The sequence below is a fragment of the Sinohyriopsis cumingii genome, unplaced genomic scaffold (assembly GCF_028554795.1).
Source record: "Sinohyriopsis cumingii isolate HCF-2022 unplaced genomic scaffold, ASM2855479v2 utg000576l, whole genome shotgun sequence".
In the NCBI taxonomy this organism is placed as follows: Eukaryota; Metazoa; Mollusca; class Bivalvia; order Unionida; family Unionidae; genus Sinohyriopsis; species Sinohyriopsis cumingii.
The window spans coordinates 243,676-252,427 of record NW_028315913.1 but is presented as its reverse complement, the minus strand read 5'-3'; positions in this window follow the sequence as shown (position 1 = coordinate 252,427).

The window sequence follows — 8,752 nt, the reverse complement described above, 5'->3', positions numbered from 1 at the left end:
AGTGCATTGTATGACCATAGTTTGTGATGTGTGCGAGTGATTTTATTGTTTGCAAAGTCCAGCAAAATGTATAAAGATGGTTTCAGATGGCCGTTTAACCATATAGAAAGTTCAGATACTCCTACCTCTTCAAATTCCATTCACTTGTGGTCTGTATGTCGTTCATTTGAGCCATAGACTGAAATGTTATAAACACGTCTTTGTTATTTGCCATTAAAACTACCGAATGTTGGCTGCTGAACGTTGGCTTCCAACGAGTTTGTGGTAAGCATGAGAAAAAATTGTAGTGGTGTACCTCTATAGAGTCCAAAACAACAACAGACGTGTTTCTATATATAATATACGGAGAAAGAGCATCATCATATGGATAAAATAATTTTTCATTGGTCCCCAACCCAATAGGGGACGAATTAAAAATCTATAACCTATATGATAAAATAATATTTTAGGCGGCTTTATGAAGATTAGCTTTTGTCAATACCAAAGTCATAATCATTTTTAGTTTCTTCTTCAAATCAGCACAATATTGTTGATAGGTATTAATGTGATATTTTGACTTAGAATAATAAAACTTATTCTGTATCTTTCTGCGGGGGCCCCTAGTGGCCGAGTGGTCTAAAGCGCTCTCCGTTATGGATCACTGCCATCTCACCTCTGTCTACGTGGGTTCGAGTCTCAATGTGGGTATGTGAGAAAGCTTGCCAGTAGCTTCTTGTGGGTCGGTGGTTCTTTCCAGTGTTTTTACCGGGTTCTTCCTCCATTACTAATACTGGCCGCCATGTATAGCCTATCGTGTGCTAAAAAATGGCGTTAAATCCTACAACAACCAACCAACCATGTATCTTTCTGTGTATGTCATTTTCCAAAGCATGCATTTTTTACGACTTCCTGTGTTTATTATCTAATGCGTACATTTTCCACTGATATAGCTTTCTGTTTCCAGTGTGTGTGACTTGAGCAGATTGTTGTATTTGTCTTTCATTGTCGTACATACCATATACAATGTGGCACTTGTCATTCATGTTCCAGTGTGCGCACTATTCTTTTGTGGTACTTATTACGCATTTTCCAGTTTGCGCATTTCTCTATGATGCCTCCAGAGATGTATCTTATTTTCAAGTGAATGTAATTTCCTCAGCTGTCTTTACCTTTGATTTTCCAGTGTGCACACTGTACATCATTTCAACAGATTGGAATACTTTTTATTGAGTGCATGTTCCGTGTTTGTTATTTTATATGGCTGTATTTATTCTGGCATTCATTTTCCATGTCAGTAAGTTTTCTGGCGTACAAATTTAGGTGCTCATCAAACAAGCTCTTGAAGTCTATAACCAATAGTACTAAAACAAACTGCACTGAGAAATAACTTGGATGTTACAAAATCAGACATTGTATTCTCAAGTCCAACTTTTATTTCTTCATTAATTCTGTTTGTTCAGCAAATACCATCTTTTTCAAAAACAAAATAGGGGAGGATGATTTCCCCTCTAAATGTTTAGTTTTAGAATACACCCCTGTATGATGCCTTATAGATTTTAATACTGTACTGTTTTATTACGTTTGTGCATGAACTTGATCTAATAAAAGAGTTGACTGTATTACAAAGAATATTACATTTCCATCATGCTATTTGAGAGTAGACATTGTTATAGACAGAGGCATGGAGGCTATCCCCAACTCATCTTAAAAAGCATTGATAAAAACATTTTCTAAATGAATCGTGATTTGGTTTTGTTATGTGTTTTATAGCATAACAAGACTAGAAATATTACTGATTGCAGAGGCAACTGCATTTGAGTGCCTTGTCCATGGATTTACGTGGTCTATGATAGCTGATACGAGCTGACTAAATTCAAAGATGTGAACCAGTGCAATCTTTTGGTCACAAGCCCAGTATGCCAAGCGCTGAAATAGTGTGGCCCATGCCACCATTATTCGTCTCTTATGTCATGCGGGGATGGGTAATGAACTCGTTCTACATCTGTGAGCCAATTAAGGACTACTAAAATGACTCAACTAAAATAGAATTATATATGTAATTATTAGAATGTTTTCTGTACACACGTTTAAATTTTCGGAGTGTACATTAATTTTAGTAATTGATGGTCAATGTAAAACCAAGAGAGACAAAGGAAGTAGACAAAGTCCAAATACAGAGTGAAAAGTAGTATATAAAAGACTTGTACCAGATTTGTAAGGGAAAACTCCATATTTCGATCAAGTGTTGATTGTCATATTGTATTATATAGATTTACAATGTTCTTTATGAAAATACTGAATGAAAGATATCAAAATGTAAGTACTACAAACATGGATTTAATTTGTCCATTTTTGCTGTAGAACATGACAAATTAGGCTGTATTATGTCCCATCCCTAGGCTGTAATTAGGCTGTATTATGTCCCACTCCCTCATACTAGAAACAAGCAACGTATTTTCACAGGGTGAAAATTGACAAAACACGGAAATAAAATTATATATTATAGTAATAGAGGTTGTAGTCAGGACTTGCATAGATTTATTCTCTGTTTTTTTTATTCATATTAGGCACATGCGTATCTCTGTATAGAATATTTTTTAGGCGAACTTATACTGACAGAATTAATTCTTGAATGGAAAATGTGCTTGGAGTTGTAAGGAACTTTAAGATGTCACCGGGAAGAAACTACCTACATTTGTTTCTTCATCCTTCGGAGATTTCGACTCAGGGGTTATATTTATTGGACTTTTATTGTTCACCGTCATCAACATCTTTTCTGCTTCTAAAGAAGGTACAAGGAGAAAAAGTTGGTTTTACCTGTTCTTTGCAGATAAATCTCAAACTGAAACAAAACTTATGAAAATCGATCTGAATCCCCAACAGTGTGAAAAATGTAAGAGATTGTGTGAAACTGAACATATCCTAAAGGACATTACTGTCATAATGCATGCTATTGTGCCAACTGTTGGAAACAGATTGATGGTATTACTTGTTTCAGGCAGCAGGTATTACGAATCGTATGGATAGGTCTGAAGGACAGGCAGGCCAGGGTAATAGTAAGTGCCAAATATGCATTCGTAAAAGAGAAACCTAAAAATAAAATAAATAATGTATCTTCGGAAGGCAGAAATATTGTTATCTGGCAAACAAAGTAACAACTTCTAGAAAACACATACATGCGAGAGGAAAGTCAATGTCAGTAATATCTGGAACAATGAATGGTGTGAATACCATCCGCTTCAGAGTAAGAAAAAACTAAAACATCGTTCCCGTTAGTTTAAAAAATAATGTTTTCTGGCATTGTAAGAATTACAGAAAAGTGACAAACAAATCGATATTTTTGTTTGAATAGTATTTATTCAAAAGAACAGCTAAACATGTGACTTAGTATAATATCCAGAGATGCAGTAGAAAGTTGAAAATTTGTTAAAATTCCTTATTTTTGAGAAATTTTAACAATAATTTTATAATGCCTTGGAGTAAACGGGCTACATAAAAATATAAATATGTACATGACCATGTAATTTGTTTCAGAGATTATACAATAGTAAGTAAAGATAGAATATATATATGTATGTTTGTTCTCTGTGTATTAAGTGCAGAAATGTTTTGATGCATTGCACCGTGACAATACTTGGTTGTGTCTTAATTTCATCAAAGTACTTATAACTGCTAGATTAATGTTTGATTTATGTTAATTGATGTTAATTAATGTTAACATAATCTTTGAATTTTAAATCAATAATACATGTGAAGAGAAAAGTTCCTAAGAGCTGTATAGTTTTCTAAAAGAAATGAATGCATGGTTCTATACATAATACAAATTTTCTTATAGACAAATCTAGTCAAATACAAATGTATAAAAACAAACAGAAGTTGCACACTTTATATGAATGTAAAAATGAGTTTTAAATAACTAAAGATGAAAGGTACAACAAAACATGTATCATATACATATATTTGAATCTAAACGTAATTTCTCAAGGAATGTATATTTTGGGTATTGGTGTATCATAGCACCATCATTGTCAGTCATGTGCATTACAAATGGATAGCAAGTAAACATTGATGGTTGCCAGGTAAAAGTAATTGACCATAGCAACATGTTACCACAGTCTCTGTCACTATAATGGGTTTCGGTATGCTAGAGCCCTTGTGCAACATGAATAGGAATCACATTTTAGGCATGATTTATCAAAATGAATTTAAGTCTTAGAACAGGAAAATAATTTTTCGTGTCCCAAGATGAATATGCACAAATATAATTTTTTCTTGGAAACTTAATTGGCAAAGAATGCCAAGTGAGGCAGCTGCATGTACCATACGTACATATGGCATTAGGTTTCACCCAATAACATTATCCTGACACCAGGCCGACCAGTCCTAACACTAACCTCTTAATGCTGAGTGCCAAGTGAGGCAGCTGCTTGTACCATTTTCATAAGTCTTTGATATAACTCAGATGGGGTTTAAACCTGCGACCTCCAGCATCCAAGGTGACGCTTTAACCAATTTGGTGACTGGAGTGGTCAGAAAAGAGTAAAATTACATTTACTTAACGAGTTTGCAAATAAATCATTTAAAATTAAGTCCCATTTACTAAATCATTAATATTGTCCCAACAACTTTAGCTAATTCATTTTTGTTTTAATAAACATTATGATTTAAAGAAAATACAGATTGGCAAGTAGAACAAAAACTCAAGGTATCATAAGACTTAAAAGTACATTGACAAACTGATTTCATGTCCATCATTTACAGACCATGAAAAGGTTATTTTTAAAAGCAATTAAGGGTGTTCCAACTTGATAGCGTCTAAACACTTAACATTCATAATAGGTAGCTTGAATTCAGAATCGTAGCAATTGCACATCATGATAAATGTTTCATGGTTTTCTCCGTAATTAAAATGCAAATATTACTTCATTACCTTTTGTTGTATCACTGAACCCTCTGCAATTCAAAGTTAAAATTCTAGGATTATTAATTTGACTCGAAATTTGGTATTCTGCTCTAACAGAGCTGTTCTTCTCACATGTACATAACAAAAAGCACACAAAGCGCAACTCCTCTTGAAAAAATAAAAATTAAACATAATGGCACTCTGAGGTAACCTTTGGAAGAAAGTAAAATGATTTCCAAACCTTAATCAACTCGTACACTTATGTCATCCTTCTGTAATACACTGGATAGAAGGGTCCAACCCATATTTTGTATTCAATTTGCGTTTATTCAGCTGTATTTGTCGTTATAACTTAAACCAAACTTTGTGACAGAAACACTCATTCCTAAATACAGAACTCTACTTACATGATAGAGATGGAAAGGTTCCTAATGGTTAGTATCAAATTTCTTAATGGTTAGTATCAAATTTCCATCTTTGCCCATGAGCAATTTACACCTTGTTATTTGCTTGCATAATGAGCTGAACTGAAAATTTGTATACACCACTCAACGGGAATTTTCAAAGCTAAAGATTGGGTTGCTCTTAATATGAAACCTACAATGATATTAATTGTATTGGTCATCCTTCAAACCAGAATAGTTGCTGGGCCCTAAAATAAACAGTAACTGAGTAGTCAGTCATACGTTTACATCAGTAACTGCTACAAGAGGAAGAATACAAATTAAAACAGGATAAGGAATACAGAGATAGAGTCTTAACTGATTAAAAAATATATCATGTGAATTTTCAAACAATAAACAAAGAGGCCAAAGTGGGCTTGAGATCACTCACCTGTCTGACTTATACCTAATTAAAAAAATGCGAGACCAGTTAGCTAAAGCTCTTGACCAGTTGGATGTTTCAAACAGAAATTTCTTCTAATGTTTTTGGCTGCATATAACAAATACAATGTATTCTGTACATTTAGCATTTTCATCTATATCTGATAATGAATTGGTTTCACTTGCACGAGCCTCAAAAGAATTTATGCCACTGTGCATTTTGCCTAATTTGCTAACGTGCAACTGGGTCAGTTTTAAGTTGACTAAACAATGTTTTTTTCTTGGTGATGACAGCCATATCTGATAACACATCAGCATCATTTGTGAAGCCTTTACATCCCATGCTCTCCGGTCAGCTTTGTTTAGAAATGATGGCCATATCTGATAAATGACCAGCATTTCTATATAAACCTGGATGATATTAATGCTAGGATGTTTTCAGTCATATTTGGTCAAGTTAGTTGAGTACCATTGGACAATAGGTTATTTAAGAATTTTTGAAGAAAAAGTTTTTGAAATGATGGCAGATCTATATGATTTGTAGAACATTAAAAGCCCTACAAAATATCATATTTGGTCAATTTCTGTTCAACAGGCTTAGAGAAGTGATTTATAAAGGCTTCTCTATTTTTAGTAACAGCAACTATATGTGATGGTATATGAGCATCATTGTACAAACTTTTAAAAGATTAAGCCAGAATAAAAATTCTGTCAATTCTATCATATTCTGCTTAGTATTTTTTTTTAAAGATGTCATTTCAATGTACATTGCATTTCTATTATTAGTAATGGAAACCATATTTAAATGATGATCAGAATAATTTGTACCATCTTGAAAATGTCATTTGGATACCCTCTGTTGTTGTTGTAAGGTTTAATGCCATTTTTCAGCACAAGATAAGCTATACATCGCAGCCAGTATAAATGGTGGAGGAAAAACCCGGGAAAACCTGGAAAGAACCAACAACCCACGAGAAGCTACTGGTAAGCTTTCTCACATACCAACATTGGCCAAACCCAAGACTTGAACCCATGCAGACAGAGGTGAGAAGTCAATGATCCATAACGGCGAGCACTTTAGACCAGTCGGCCACTTGGGGCCCCCTGGATACCCTTTGTAAAATCTTTCCCATTTCAGCACCATCAGAAGATACCATTAAAAAACAAAGAACATGCAGAATATATAATATGTAATACTAGAGTTATTAGCAATGGGTGTATAATATATTTAATACTAAAATAATTAGCAATGGGTGTATCAAATTTAATACTAGAGTTATTAGCAATGGGTGTATAATATGTAATACTAAAGTTATTAGCAATGGGTGTATAATATAGAATTATTAGCAATGGGTATATAACATTTAATACTAGAGTTATTATCAATGGGTGTATAATATTTAATACTAGAGTTATTATCAATGGGTGTATAATATTTATTACTAGAGTTATTAGCAATGGGTGTATAATATTTATTACTAGAGTTATTATCAATGTGTGTATAATATGTAATACTAGAGTTATTAGCAATGTGTGTATAATATTTATTACTAGAGTTATTAGCAATGTGTGTATAATATTTATTACTAGAGTTATTAGCAATGTGTGTATCACAATGAGACTTTCTTACTACAACTGTAGCATTATGGTCTTGAATAGTGGAAGATGTATTGGGAAACCAAAGGTAGGAGAAGCTGGGCATTCTGGGAGCATACTTCCTCAAATTAATATCATGGAATGCTTCAAATTCTTCATCGGTTCATTGGTACATGTGAAATATGTGAAGTTGACCAAAAAAGATGCTACATTTATCTGAAATGGAGCTGAGAAGACAGAACCCATATTAGATACCTCTAGGCCCTTTAAAACATGTTCTTTTAAAATTGCATCATACTATTTTGAATGGTTATTGAGCTACACTGATTGTATGAAGCAGAATGACATGAGTTTGCTTGAAAGGGTCGTTAACTCTTTCCAAAATGGATTATACAAGACCCGACCCATAAGAAGCACATGAAAGTCAGAAGAAGAAAAAATTCATTTAAAAAAATTGTATCATGATATGTTGAACTTGTCATGGGGCATAGCTTTATCCAAAATGGAGTTGACAAGACAAGACACATAAAAGGCACATCTAGGTCTATGATACGCTGTTCATACCAAATGTCAAAATATATTGAATAATTCTTCAGCAATGGTGGTTAAGAACAACATCCCATTTGAATATGTCAAGACAACTATCAAAGTACAAAATTTTATCCAGACATGGAGCTGACAAGGAAAAGCCCATATATAGCAAGTGAAACTCTACAAGACAATGTATACCACAAACTACATCAGAATATACTGAATGGTGACGGATTATGCCGGCTACAAAAATCTGCTGTAGTCACTATTTATGACTTATGGCAGAAAGGGAGACAACTTCATCAGAGTGGGACCTAAGAGATGCAACCTTGAAGAGGCCCATTGACATGTCAAAGGCAATTTTGCAAATGGCATTATATTATGTGTAGTTGCATAGCTTTGGTCCTTACATGCAGTGTGAATGGATTGACAAACTAATGAAAAGGAGATTAGGGCTGTTCCATTTAAACATACATGGTACCCAGAGAAGGCCTGTTTTACAAATATATGCCAAGGTACTTTGATTTCACAGCTCATATTAAAACGATAAGAAACTTCTAAAAGAAAATTTTACATCGCCATCTATGGGTAAGTATTCCACGTTAAAAGTGCTTTCCCTGGGTCCCATGTATTGTTTTAATGGAACAGCCCTTACTATAGGCTCCAACATCTTGATTCGTCCCACTACAAAATTACTGATAAATATAGTGCATAATTTAACATAACTATTGGTCATGATTGATGGATCTTTGAAACTTAATGGCACATCACTACATGGCACTTTTTATGTTGATGGACATTAAGTGCCTAGACCAGAGTCACACCACAGCAAGTACTGCGTCAAACTGCTTCAGGCTGTGTTCAAGTGCACAAATAATCAGTCAGTGCAAGTGTATGTCCAGTGACCCACTGGGATCCC